Below are 15,200 nucleotides of genomic sequence, written 5' to 3' on the forward strand. Positions count from 1 at the left end.
TTAGAGCAGATATCAATGAATTAGAAACCAGGAGTACAGTAGAGCAGATCAACAGAAACAGAAGCTGGTTCTTTGAAAGAGTAAATAAAATTGACAAACCACTGGCAAGACTTATCCAAAAGAATAGAGAAAGGACCCAAATTAATAAAATTATGAATGAAAAGGGAGAGGTCACAACCAACACCAATGAAATTGGAAGGATTATTAGAAACTTTTATCAACAGCTTTATGCCAATAAATTAAGCAATCTGGAAGAGATGGAGGCCTTCCTGGAAACCTATAAACTACCAAGACTGAAACAGGAAGAAATTGATTTTTTAAACAGGCCAATTAATTATGAAGAGATTGAAACAGTGATAAGCAACCTTCCAAAAAACAAAACACCAGGACCGGATGGTTTTCCCGGGGAATTCTACCAAACATTCAAAGAAGAAATAATACCTATTCTCCTAAAGCTATTTCAAAAAATAGAAACAGAGGAAAGCTACCAAAGTGATTCTATGAGGCCAATATTACCTTGATCCCCAAACCAGGCAAAGACCCCATCAAAAAGGAGAATTACAGACCGATTTCCCTAATGAATATGGACGCCAAAATTCTCAACAAGATCCCTGCTAATAGAATCCAACAGTACATTAAAAGGATTATCCATCATGACCAAGTGGGATTCATCCCTGGGATGCAAGGGTGGTTCAACATTCACAAATCTATCAGTGTCATAGATTTTATCCAGAAGGAAAAAGCCAAAAATCATATGATAGTCTCAATACATGCAGAAAAAGCATTTGACAAAATACAGCATCCTTTCCTGATTAAAACCCTTCAGAGTGTAGGAATAGAGGGTACATTCCTCAATGTCCTAAAAAACAATCTATGAAAAGACTACAGTAAATATCATTCTCAATGGGGAAAAGCTGGAAGCCTTTCCCTTAAGATCAGGAACATGACAAGGATGCCCATTCTAGCCATTATTATTCAACATAGTACTAGAAGTCCTTGCAACAGCAATCAGACAACAAAAGGGGATAAAAGGTATCCAAATCGGCAAAAAAGTCAAACTCTCTCTCTTCCCAGATGACATAATACTCTATATAGAAAACCCAAAAGAATCCACTCCCAAACTATTAGAAGTTATAGAGCAATTCAGTAATGTGGCGGGATACAAAATCAATACTCAGAAATCAGTTGCATTTCTATACACAAATAATGAGACTGAAGAAAGAGAAATTAGGGAATCCATCCCATTTACAATAGCACCAAAATCATACGTTACCTTGGAATTAACTTAACCAGAGACGTAAAGGATCTATATTCTAGAAACTACAAATCACACTTGAAAGACATTGAAGAAGACACAAAAAGATGGAAAAATATTCCATGCTCATGGATTGGAAGAATTCACATAGTTAAAATGTCCATGCTACCCAGAGCAATCGACACTTTCAGTGCTATCCCGATCAAAATACCGATGACATTTTTCAAAGAACTGGAGCAAACAGCCCTCAAATTTGTGTGGAACTAGAAAAGGCCACGAATCGCCAAGGAATTGTTGAAAAGGAAAAACAAAGCTGGGGGCATCACAATGCCGGATTTCGAGCTGTACTACAAAGCTGTGATCACAGAGACAGCATGGTACTGGCACAAAAACAGACACATAGACCAATGGAACAGAATAGAGAACCCAGAAATGGACCCTCAGCTCTTTGGGCAACTAATTTTTGACAAAGCAGGAAAAAACATCCAGTGGAAAAAAGACAGTCTCTTCAATAAATGGTGCTGGGAAAATTGGACAGCTACATGCAAAAGAATGAAACTTGACCACTCTCTCACACCATACGCAAAGATAAACTCCAAATGGATGAAAGACCTCGATGTGAGACAGGAATCCATCAAAATCCTAGAGGAGAGCATAGGCAGCAACCTCTATGGCATCAGCCAAAGCAACCTTTTTCATGACACATCTCCAAAGGCAAGAGAAACAAAAGATAAAATGAACTTGTGGGACTTCATCAAGATAAAAAGCTTCTGCACAGCCAAAGAAACAGTCAAAAAAACTAAGAGGCAGCCCACAGAATGGGAGAATATATTTGAAAATGATACTACAGATAAAAGACTGGTATCCAAGATCTACAAAGAACTTCTCAAACTCAATACACGAGAAACAAATAAACAAAACATAAAATGGGCAGAAGATATGAACACTTTTCCAATGAAGACATACAAATGGCTAACAGACACATGAAAAAATGTTCAAAATCATTAGCCATCAGGGAAATTCAAATCAAAACCACACTAAGATACCACCTTACGCCGGTTAGAATGGCAAAAATTGACAAGGCAAGAAACAACAATTGCTGGAGAGGATGTGGAGAAAGGGGATCCCTCCTACATTGTTGGTGGGAATGCAAGTTGGTGCAGCCACTCTGGAAAACAGTGTGGAGGTCCCTTAAAAAGTTAAAAATTGAGCTACCCTATGATCCAGCCATTGCACTACTATTTATCCCAGAGATACAGATGTAGTGAAGAGAAGGGCCATACGCACCCCAATGTTCATAGCAGCATTGTCCACAATAGCTAAATCGTGGAAGGAGCCGAGATCCCCTTCAACAGATGACTGGATTAAGAAGATGTGGTCCATATATACAATGGAATATTACTCAGCTATCAAAAAGAACAATTTCTCAACATTTGCTGCAACATGGACGGCACTGGAGGAGATAATGCTAAGTGAAATAAGCCAAGCAGAGAAAGACAATTATCATATGGTTTCTCTCATCTATGGAACATAAGAACTAGGAAGATCGGTAGGAAAAGAAAGGGATAAAGAGGGGGGGTAATCAAAAGGGGGAATGAAGCATGAGAGACTATGGAGTCTGAGAAACAAACTGAGGGCTTCAGAGGGGAGGGGGGCAGGGGAATGGGATAGGCTGGTGATGGGTGGTGGGGAGGGCATGTATTGCATGGTGCATTGAGTGTTATACGCAACTAATGAATCATGGAACTTTACATCAAAAACCAGGGATGTACTCTACGGTGACTAACATAATAAAAAAAATTTAAAAAAAGAAGGAAATAATAAAGATGACAGGAGAAATAAAAGAAATAGGAGAAAAAAAAAAGAAAAAGGAGAAAGATCAGTGAAACCAAGAGCTAGTTCTTTAGAAAAATTGATAAACCTTTAGCCAGACCCATCAAGAAAAAGAGGACTTGAATAAAACCAGAAATGAAAGAGAAGTTACAACTGACACCATAGAAATACAAAGGATTATAAGAGATTACTATGAAAAAGTATATACACCAAAAATTGGACTACCAAGAAGAAACAGATGAATTCCTAGAAACATACAATTTTCCAAAACTGAATCAGAAATAGCAAATCTGAACAGATCAACTACTAGTAATGAAATTGAATTAGAAATAAAAAAACAACAGCAAGTCCAAGACCAGATTTCTTCACATGTGAATTCTACCAAACATTTGGAGAAGAGCTAATACCTATTCTTCTCAAACTAGTCCAAAAAATAAAAGAGGAAGGAAAGCTTCCAAATTTATTCTAAGAGGCCAGCATTACCCTGATACCAAAACAAAACAAAGACACTACAAAACAAACAAAAAAACCTACTTGGTGAACATAAGTGCAAAAAAATAAAAATGTTAGCAAACCACATTCAACAATATATTAAAGGATCATTCACCATGAACAAATGGGATTTATTCCAGGGATGCAAGGATGGTTCAATATCTGCAAGTCAGTCAACATGATAATCACGTTAACAAAATGAAGGATAAAAATCATATCTCAGATGCAGAAAAAGCAGTTGACAAAATTCAACATCTGTTTATGATAAAAACTCTCTACAAAGTGTGTTTGAAGGGAACATAATAAAGCCACATATGACAAGCCCACAGTTAACATCATACTCAATGGTGAAAAATGAAGTTTTTCCTCTAAGATCAGGGACAAGACAAGGATGGATATCCACTCTTACCACTTTTATTCAGTATAGTACTAGATGTTCTAGCCACAGCAATCAGACAAGAAGAAGAAATAAACAGCATCCAAATTGGTAAGGAAGACGTAAAACTATCAGTATATGCAGATGACATGATACTATATATAGAAAACCCTAAATACTCTATCAAAAAACTATTAGAATAAGTGAATTCAGTAAACTTGCATACCAAATTAATATACTGAAATATTTTGCTGTTTCCACCTGAAACTAATGTAACCCTGTGTGTCAACTATACTCAAAACAAAACAAACACAATTCTTTGAGAAAAAAGAAAATACCTAGGAATAAATTGAACCAAAAAGATGAAAGACTTGTACACCGAAAACTACAAAACACTGAAATTAAAGATGACACAAACAAATGGAAAGATATACCATGCTCGTGGGTTGGAATAATATTATTAAAATGTCCATATTATCCTAAAGCGATCTACAGACTCTATGCAATCCCTATCAAAATACCAGTAGTACTTTTCCTAGAAGTAAAACAAATGAATTGCTAGAACAAATTAATATGAAACCACAAAAGACCCCAAATAGCCAAAGCAATCTTGAGAAAGGACAAAGTTGGAGGTATCACAATCCCAGATTTTAAGATATACTACAAAGCTATTATAATCAAAACAGCATGGCACTGTTACAAGAATAGACACATAAATAATGGAACAGAATAAAGAGCCCAGAAATAAACCCACGCTTATATAGCATGATGTAGAGAAACGGAATCACTATGTTGTCCACCTGAAACTAATGTAACCCTGTGTGTCAACTATACTCAAAAACAAACCAAACACAATTCTTTGAGAACAAGATCAGCTAGCTGTGGTCCCTCTGAAGCCAAGGATCAGGTTCTACACTGGAAATCTAGGCTGTCATCTTCAAGACCATCATGATCAGGGAAAGTGGGTGAATCCAGGACAAGTAAAATACCACAAAGCTCTCCTACTTTTTTTAAGTTGCTATTTTCTTGATTCAGCATTTACTGGGTTGTTGTAAATCCTTAGCTATTTTCTAGAGTTCCAATGAGTTGGTTCTGACAGTTAAAAAAAACAAACCCATACTTACATGGTCAACCTACAACAAAGGATGCAAGAATATATAATGGGGAAAAGACCGTCTCTTTAATAAATGGTGTTGGGAAAACTGGACTGCTACATACAACAGAATGAAACTGGACTACTTTCTTATATCATATACAAACATAAAATGAATTAAAGACCTAAATGTGAGACATGAAATCAGAAAACTCCTAAAAGAAAACACAGGCAGTAATCTCTTGCACATCAGCCTTAGCAACATTTTTCTAGATATGACTCTTCAGGCAAGGGAGAGAGAAGCAAAAATAAACTATCAGGACTATACCCAAATAAAAAGCTTTTACATAGGGAAGGAACCATGAAGAAAATGAAAGAGCAGCATACTGAATAAAAGAAGATATTTGCAAATGATATATCTGATAAGGGGTTAATTTCCAAAATATATAAAGAGCTAATATAACTCAACACAAAAAATAAAAGAAAAAAAAAAGACTGATACAATTGAAAAATGGGCAGATGACCTGAATAGGCATTTTTTATAAGAAGACATATATGGCTAACGGACACATGAAAAGACACTCATTATCACTAATCATTAGGGAATACAAACCAAAACCACAAAGAAATATGACTTTACACCTGTCAGAATGGTGAGTATCAAAAAGACAAAAAATAAATCTTGGTAAGGATGTGGAGAAAAGGGAACCCTTGTGCACTGTTGGTGGGAATATAAGGTGGTACAACCACTGTGGGAAACAGTATGGAGGTTCCTCAAAAAATAATAAATAGAAATACCATATCATCCAGTAATTCCACTACTGGGTATTTACCCAAAGAAAATGAAAATGCCAATTCAAAAAGATATATGCCCCCCCCCCATGTTTACTGAAGCGTTATCCACAATACTTAAGTTAGAGAAGCAATCTAAGTGTCCATCAATGGACGGATGGATAAAGAAGATGTGGGGTGTGTTTGTATGTGTATGGAATATTAATCAGATATAAAAAAAATAAGATCTTGCCATTTGCAACAACATGGATGGATCTAGAGGGTATTATGCTAAGTGAAATAAGATAAACACCATATGATTTTAGTTATATCTGAAATCTAAAAATCAAAACAAATGAATAAACAAAAACAGAATCATAAATACAGAGAAAAAACTGGTGCTTGCTAGAGGGGAGGGGTTTGGGGTGATGGGTGAAATTGATGAAGGGATCAAGAGGTTCAAATTTCTAATTATAAGTACTGCATAGGGAATACAGTCAATAATATTGTGATAAATTGTAGGGTGAGAGATGGTAACTGCACTCAGTAAAACTAATAAATTAATATAATGTGCAACTAATATAACATTGTATATCAACTATCCTTCAATAAAAAAAGAGAAAGAAAATAAGAGAAACAAGAGGAAGGAGAGGCATGGGAGCTTGAAGGGAAAAGGAGAAATTAAAGATAAATCTGAGACTTGTTAGGGGTGCCTAGGTGGCTCGGTCGGTTGAGTGACTCTTAATTTCTACTCAGGTTGTGGTCTCTGGTCATGAGATTGAGCCCCATGTCAGGCTCTGCTCTAAGCGTGGAGTCTGTTTGAGATTTTCTCTCTCCCTGTGCCCCTCCCCATCCCTCTCTAGAGGGTATTATGCTAAGTGAAATAAGATAAACACCATATGATTTCAGTTATATATTAAATCTAAAAAAACAAATGAACAAACAAAAACAAATAGAATCATAAATACAGAGAAAAAACTGGTTCCTGCCTGAGGGGAAGGGGTTGGGGTGATGGTTGGGAAATTGATGAAGGGGACCAAGAGGTTCAAATTTCCAACAATAAAGTCATAATAAATAAGTCAAAATAAATACAATCTTAAAAAGTAAGTCAAAATAAAATCTTTTAAAAATATGAGACTTATTAAGCTAATGAATGATGCTATGTAGCCCACTTACATACATCAAAAGCGTGTGGAATGAGACAAAAAGTATTTTCAATAAATTTTTAAAAACAATTACATTGTATTGTTTTACCAGACTTAATAAATGGCTTAAAGGTGGTAAGGGGAACAGTAAATTTCCATTAATAAGTTCAACAAATATTCAATAGCTTATATAAGTGCTAAGTTTGAGGGACAAAAAAAAAGCCTGCCACATTTAATTTTGAATGGAAATAGTTGAATTATTTTAAATGCCTGGGCCTTGGGGTCCCCATTCACAAAGGAAGAGATTGGGCCAGATTTATTTATTTATTCTAACATAAATTCTAAAATTTCTCACAGTAACCATAGAGTAAAAACCTACAGTAGATCCACAAAAGATAAAGGGGACCAACGCATACCACTATGAAAAAGTCATCAATTTACAAAGGAAGGTAGCAAGAGAGAAGAAAGGAAGAACTTCAAACCAGCCAGAAAACAGTAAGATGGCATTAGTAAATTCTTACCTGTCAATAATTACTCTAAATGTAAATGGACTGAATTCTCAAAAGACATACAGTGGCTAGATGGATGAAAAAACAAGCACACAAGCAAACAAACAAAAACAAGACCCAACTACATGCTACTTACAAGAGACCCACTTCAGCTTTAAGGACATACATAGGCTCAGAATGAAGGGATGGAAAAAGTAACACAAGTGAAAACCAAAAGAGCAGGAGTAGTAGTAGTTATACTTATATCAGTCAAAATAGATTTTAGGCCCAAAATATTAACAAGAATCAAAGAAGGTCACTGTACAAGGACAAAGAGGTCAATTCACCAAGAAAATCTAACAATCATAATTATATATGCACCCAACATCAGAGCACCTAAATATATTGAAAAGATAGTAATAGATCTGAAGGGAGAAATAGAACACAGTATAATAATGGTAGGGGACTTCAATATTCCACTTTTAACAATTGATCATTCAGACAGAAAATCAAGAAAATTTGGACTTGAACTAGACTTTAGATTAAATGGGCCAACATATACAGAGCATTCTTTCCAACAACAAAATATACATTCTTCTCAAATGCATACAAAACATTCTCCAAGATAGATCATATGACAGATCACAAAAGAAGTCTTAGTAAGCTTAAAAAGACTGACATCGCACCAAGTATCTTTTCCAATCACAATGGTTTGAAACTAGAGATCAGTAACAGGTAGGAAGCTGGAAAAATTTTAAAACATGTGGAAATTAACATACTCCTGAACAATGGGTTAAAGACATCAAGAGGGAAATTAAAAACAACAACAACAACAACAACAACTTTGAATCAGAGAACAATGGGAACACAACATACCAAAATCTATGGAATGCAGCAAAAATGGTTTTAAGAGAAGGTTACAGCAATAAATATCTACATTAAGAAAAAGGAAGGAGTGTCTGGGTGGCTCTGTCAGTTAAGCATTAGACTCTTGATTTTGGCTTAGATCATTATTTCAGGGTCCTGAGATCAAGCCCTGCTTTGGGCTCCATGCTAGGCATGTGGAGCCTGCTTGAGATTCTCTCCCTCCCTCTCCATGTGCTCCTCTCCCCATGCACTCTCCCTCTCTCTCACTCTCATTCTCTCTATAATAAATAAATCAATCTTGGGGCGCCTGGGTGGCTCAGTCAGTTAAGTGCCTGCCTTTAGCTCAAGTCATGATCTCAGGGTCCTGGGATTGAGCCCTGTGTTGGGCTCCCTGTTCAGCAGGGAGCCTGCTTCTCCCTCTGCCTCTCCACTCAGCTTGTGCTCTCTCTCAAGTAAATAAATAAAATCTTAAAAAAAAAAATAAAATAAAATAAAAATAAATCTTAAGAAAAAAGATAAAGGAAGGATCTCAACCTAATTTTATACCTCAGAAACTAGAAAAAGAAGAAACTAAGCCCAAAGTTAGCAGAAGGAAGGAAATAACAAAGATTAGAGTAGAAATAAATGCAATACAGACCAGGAAAACTATAGAAAAGATCAATGAAATTGAAAGCTGGTTTTTTGAAAGATAAAATCGACAAACCTCTAGCTAGACTAAGGAAAAAAGAAGACTCAAATAACTATGTAAATGACAGAGGAGACATTACAACTGATACCACAAAAGTACAAAGGATCATATGAGACTATTATGAACAATTATACAACAAATTGGATAACCTAGAAGAAATTCATAAATTCTTAGAAACATACAACCTACCAAGAATGAATCATGAAGAAATAGAAAATTTGAACAGACCAGTAACAAGGAAGGAGATTGAAACAGTAGTCAAAAACCTCCCAATAAGAAAAGCCCAAGACCAGATGGTTTCACTGGTGAATTCTGCCAAACATTTAAAGAAAAATTATTGCCAATACTTCTCAAATTCTTCCAAAAAATGGAAGAGAAGGGAACACTCCCAAACTCACTTTTTGAGGCTAGGATTACCCTCTACCCAAAGCCAAAAAAGGACACTATAGGGGACGTAAACTATAGACCAATATCTATGGTGAATATCAATATAAAAATTCCCCCCCAAAATATTAGCAAACCAAATTTAATAGCACATTAAAATGATCATACACCATGATCAAGCAGGATGTATCCCTGGAATGCAAGGATGGTTTAATGTATGTACACCAATAAATATGATACATCAAAATAATAGACTGAAAGATAAAAATAATAGGATCATCTCAATAGATAGAGGAAAAGAATATGACAAAATACAACATCATTCATGATAAGAACTGTCAACAAATTGGGAATAGAAGGAACATACCTCAACATAATAAAGGTCATATATGATAAGCCCGCAGGTATCATTACACTCAATGTTGAAAGGTTTAAGATTGAAAGCTTTTCTTCTAAGATCAGGAACAGGTCAAGGGTGTCCACTTTCACCTGTCTTATTCAACATAGTGCTGGCCACAGCAGTCAGGCAGGAAAAAGGAATAAAAGGCATCTAAATTGAAAGGAAATAAAATTATCTTTCTTTGCAGATGATATGATCTTACAGATAGAAAATTCTAATGATCCTACCAAAAAAAGTTAGAATCAATAGATTAAGTTACAGGATACAAAATCAATAAACATAAATCAGTTGTTTCATACACTAACAATGAAATATCTGAAAAAGAAATAAAACAATGCCATTCATAATGGCATGAAAAACAATACTTAGGAATAAAGGAGGTGAAAGATCTGTACATTGTACACTGAAACCACAAAACTGTGATGAGAAAAATTGAAGAAGACACAAATAAATGGAAAGAGATTCTATGTTCATGGATCAGGAGAGTTAATATTGTTAAAATGTCCATAGTACCCAAGCCATCTATAGATTCAATGCAATTCCTACCAAAATTTCAATGACATTTTCCCCAGACATAGAAAAAACAATCCTAAAATTTGAGTGGAACCACAAAAGACCCAGAATAGCCAAAGCAATCTTGACAAAGAAGAATAAATTGGAGGCATCACATTTCCTGTTTTACACTATATTAAAAAGCTATTGTAATTAACACAGTATGGTACTGGCATAAAGAACACACACACAGACCAATGGAATATAATCAAGAGCCCATAAGTAAGCCTTTGCATATATAGTCTACTACTGTTTGACAGGGAGCCAAGAATACTCAGTGAGGGCAAGGACAGTCTGTTTAATAAATGATGTTGGGAAAACTGGATGACCACATGCAGAATGAAATTGGACTCCTATCTTACACCACTCATGAGAATTAATTATATATAGCTTAAAGACTTAATCCTAAAACCTGAAACTGTAAGACCCCCAGAAGAAAACATAGGAAAAAAGCTCCTTGACGTTGGCCTTATTTTTTGGATATGACACCAAAAGTCTGACAACAAAAGCAAAAATTAGTAAGTGATTATATGAAATTAAAAAGCTTCTGCACAGCAAAGGAAACCATCAACAAAATAGAAAGGAAACCTACAGAATCAGAGAAAATATTTGCAAATCATTTGTCTGAGAAGGGATTAATATCCAAAATACAGAAAGAACTCATACAACTCAGGCACAAAAACTTCAAACAATCTGATTAAAAAATGGGCAGAGGAATTGAATAGACACTTTCAAATAAGACATACAAAAGGCCAACAGATACATAAAAACATACCTGACATCACTAAATATCAGGGAAATGCAAATAAAAACCACAAGGAGATAACATCTCAGATCTGTTAGAATGGCTATCATCAAAAAGACAAGAGATAAGTGTTGGTGAGAATGTGGAGAAAAGGGAAACATTGTGCACTGTTGGTGGGAATGTAAATTAGTATAGTCATTATGGAAAACAATATGGTGGTTCCTCAAAGAATTAAAAATAGACCTATGACACAAATCAGCAATCCCACTTCAGGGTATATATCCAAAGAAAATAAAAACAGGAAGAGATATCTGAGCTCCCATGTTCATTCTGGCATTACTTATAATAGCCAAGATATGGAAACAACATAAGTATCTGTCAATGGACAAATGGATAAAGAAGATGTGGTATGTAGATGCAATGGATTATTCAGCCATGAAAAAGAAGAAAATCCAGCCACTTCAACAACATGGAAGGACCTCGACAGTATTATGCTAAGTGAAATAAATCAGATAAAGACAAATGCTACATGGTATCACTTATATGTCTAATCTAAAAAGCCAAACTTGGGGCACCTGGGAAGCTTAGTCAGTTGAGCATCTGACTCTTGATTTCTGCTCAGGTCATGATCTCAGGGTCATGGGATTGAGCCCCACAACGGGCTCCATGTTGGGTGTGGAGCTTGCTGGGCCTTCTCTCTCTCCCTCTGACCCTTCCCATTCATGCGCGTGCTCTAAATATAAATTAATTAATGATTAAAAAAAAAGCCAAACCCATAGAAACAGAGAAGAATTGTGGTTACCAAAGACTGGGGGGCAGGGGAAATGGGGAGATGTTGCTCAAAGGATACAAAGTTCCAGTTATAATGAACAGCATGGTGATTACAGTTAATAATACTGTATTATATACCTGAAAGTTGCTAAGCGTATAGGTCTTGAATATTTAAACTACAAATAAGAAATAATTATGTGGCATGATGGAGGCATTAGTTAAAGCTATGGTGGTAATTATTTTACAAATAAATCAATATGCTGTACACCTTAAACTTATACGTCAATCATATCTCAATAAAACTGGAAATAGGTAAATAAGAGAAAAAAACAGTCAAATCATAATTAACCAGATTATGGGGGTAAAGGTGGAATATAGAGAGGGCATATGACTGAATACCAAAATAGATTTGAGGTGAAACTCAATGAATAGAATATTTTATTTTAGAATCAAGCATAGGAGAAAAAGTAAAGTAAAATCAAAGCTAACCTGCATAATTTTATCATTTCCTCTTGAAAAGAAATATAAGTGTTGGCTGTCTCCAGTTTTCTTTGGCTCTTAAAATGGAACCAAGCAGATTTGAAGCCAGTTGTTAAGTCTCTAAAGTATCCGAGAAGATGATGACCGTGTTGCCTTCGATAACCTTAGCTTTGTGGGTACACAAGGTTGCTTGAGTTAGGAGTCTTCTGGTTTGTGAATATCTCCATTTTTAAGTAATGCCTTTGAGGAGCAGTGGTAGGAGCCATCGGTGGGCTCTGCATAGAGCCTTATCTGCGGGATCAGCATCTCACAACACAGAGGAGGAGCTTGTGCTAAGGCAGAACAGGAAGAGAATGGGTGCTCGCGTCTTCAGAAAAGGTGAAAATTCTCTTGTGGATCAGATCAAGGGAACTTTCCAGTTAGAAGTGGCATAGAAGCTACCACCATGCCTTTCTCTAATCAAAACCCTTTTGGTGAAAAAGGATTAGTTAACCTCATAGAGCAGAGCCCTGTGAAAAGTGTGGAAATGTTGGTCTCTAACCATGACTCTGTTAGGTTGCTAACTCAGCCTGGCTCAAATGCAGGTGGGGCTGCTTGCTCACCCTGCATCAGGTGTGGGTTTGGGTTTCTGGAATGCTCTTTACCTGTGCAGTGAGAAACCAGCATATGCAACAGGACAGGTGCTGGAGGTGGTGTCTACCCGATTGTGGGCAGCCTCTCCCACCGATGAACTAATCTAGGCTTTGGTGCTTTGTGTCCTTCCAAAAGTAATGGAGTGTGTACCTCCCGAGTTATGCGTAGCACGGAGAAAATTAGTTCAGATGTCAGCTTTTTTTTTTTTCTTCCAAGGGTGGCTGGATGGTTGGCAGGCCACACAATCACATGGTCTTCAGATCTTTTAAAAGCTGATTTTGCTGGGCCTAATCCCAGGGGAGTTAGATACACTCTGGTAATTACTGATTCAGCTCCCATTGGTGTTGAACTGAGAAATTTAAATAAGAATTACACACACACACACACACCCTCAGATGACGACAAACATGAAATCAGATTGGTCTGTCACGGTCACCTCTTCTCTAGGATTAGGAGAGAAAGCAAGCCCAAGAGCAGATTCGGAAATAACCCCTTCCCCATGGTGTTGTAAAAGGCCAGAGCTATTGAGGGTGAAGGTGAACAGTAAGTGCCAACTAGGTGCTGGCTCACGGTCCCAGCAGGACCAGACTACCCCTGCCACAGGCTTCTGGTTTTTAAAAACGGGTCTCCTGACCTTTCGTGCCTGGGCATTCTCAGGAGCTCAGATGTTCGTGCAGCAGGCTCAAGGGCTGTCAAGTTCAAATCCCTGGCAGATTGTTTGGAGTTTCTGAATTTCTGAGGTAATGGGGAGGCGGGGCTTCACTCAATGAGACAGTAAAATCATTTGAACCCTGCCAGACGGCCGAGCAGTGGCCCCTTCCGTTTGCCCCTGTGCGGGGTGATGAGAGTGGGGGACCCCAAGCTTGATGACATTTACTATGCTGGTTGAGAGCAGGCCCGATTCGGAGCAGCCCCCTCCCTAGGGTATGCTTCAGTTTTAGTTGTTTAAAAATACACTGTGAGATGGAAATTTCAGGACACTAAGTGACCCAGAATCAGCTCAAAGGTTATTCTGTTCCTTCCCAGAACTCAGGCATTCCCACATCGGTCTCAACTGCCATCTCAGACAGTTACTTCCTTTTATGTGTCTGAGCACGTTTGGACCCCCCAAAATGTTTGGGGGAACAGAATTAGAGGAATTTGCCCTGCTCTGTGAGGGAAGGAATTTAGCAAGCATAAATCTGAGAAAGCTGCACAGAGGTTTTGATGCAACTTGCTTGAGAAAATTATTAAGTCACACTTTCATTTTCCCTTCAAGAGAATGGGTCCGTGTTCCCGTAAAATCTTGCTTCCCACGTTAGCGTGAATTTGTGCTTAACGTGCTGGAGGTGTACTCTGTTTATGACTCAGTACAAACAAGGAATTGGAAGGTGAGGAGGGTGATGTGGGGGAAATATTTCTGCAGTGGTTCAAAATGTCTTGTTGGACTTCAGCATAGAAAGAATCTGTGTCAGTAACCCGCCGCCATTTCTCAATGAAGATTTACTGTGGGCCTACTTTATATGTTCATCCGAGTAAATTCCCATAATAACTCTGTAAACTACTATGGTTATTCCCATTTTTCAGATAAAGAAACAGAGACAGAGTGAGTCATGTATCCAGATTGTAAAGTTAAGCTGTCTGTCTGCGGTCTGGGCCTTAAGCATCAAGCAGTATTGGCCTCTGCTGCTATTGTCCAGTGTGCCAGGCTCTGTTTACCTAAGAATTTTGGAGTCGCTCATTTCCACAAATGCTCAGGATGCAGTCAGCACCCTCTACTCAGAGTGGGGCCCCTGGACCAGCAGCACAGCAGCCTCCGGAAGCCTGTCAGAAATGCAGAATGTCAGTGCACCTTCCTCTCCCTGCGCCCGGGGCTACTCTACCCCAAGACCCCTACACATTCCCATGCACGTGGAGTTTGAGAAGCACGGTTCTCTGCCACCAGAGGGCAGTATGTCCTTCATACTCTCCCTCCCTGCCCTTCCCTCCCCTCCCCTCCCCTCCATCTAATCTGGTCAAGTAATTTTAAGTTCTTTAAGAATAACAATTACAGAAAAATCACAATGTCTCAAAATATCTTACCAAGAAGTACTCAAAGCTGTATAACTGGAAACATGATGAGGATTTCCGAGCCTCTCTGAATTGCTTTTGAGACCTTCAAGAAAAATCCGAACATCTAAAAGACGACGAGTTTCAAAACGCACAGTAACACACACTTTATACACACGTGGGCCCAACGGAGACCCGG

This window comes from Ursus arctos, unplaced genomic scaffold, assembly GCF_023065955.2.
Source record: "Ursus arctos isolate Adak ecotype North America unplaced genomic scaffold, UrsArc2.0 scaffold_9, whole genome shotgun sequence".
Classification (NCBI taxonomy): Eukaryota; Metazoa; Chordata; class Mammalia; order Carnivora; family Ursidae; genus Ursus; species Ursus arctos.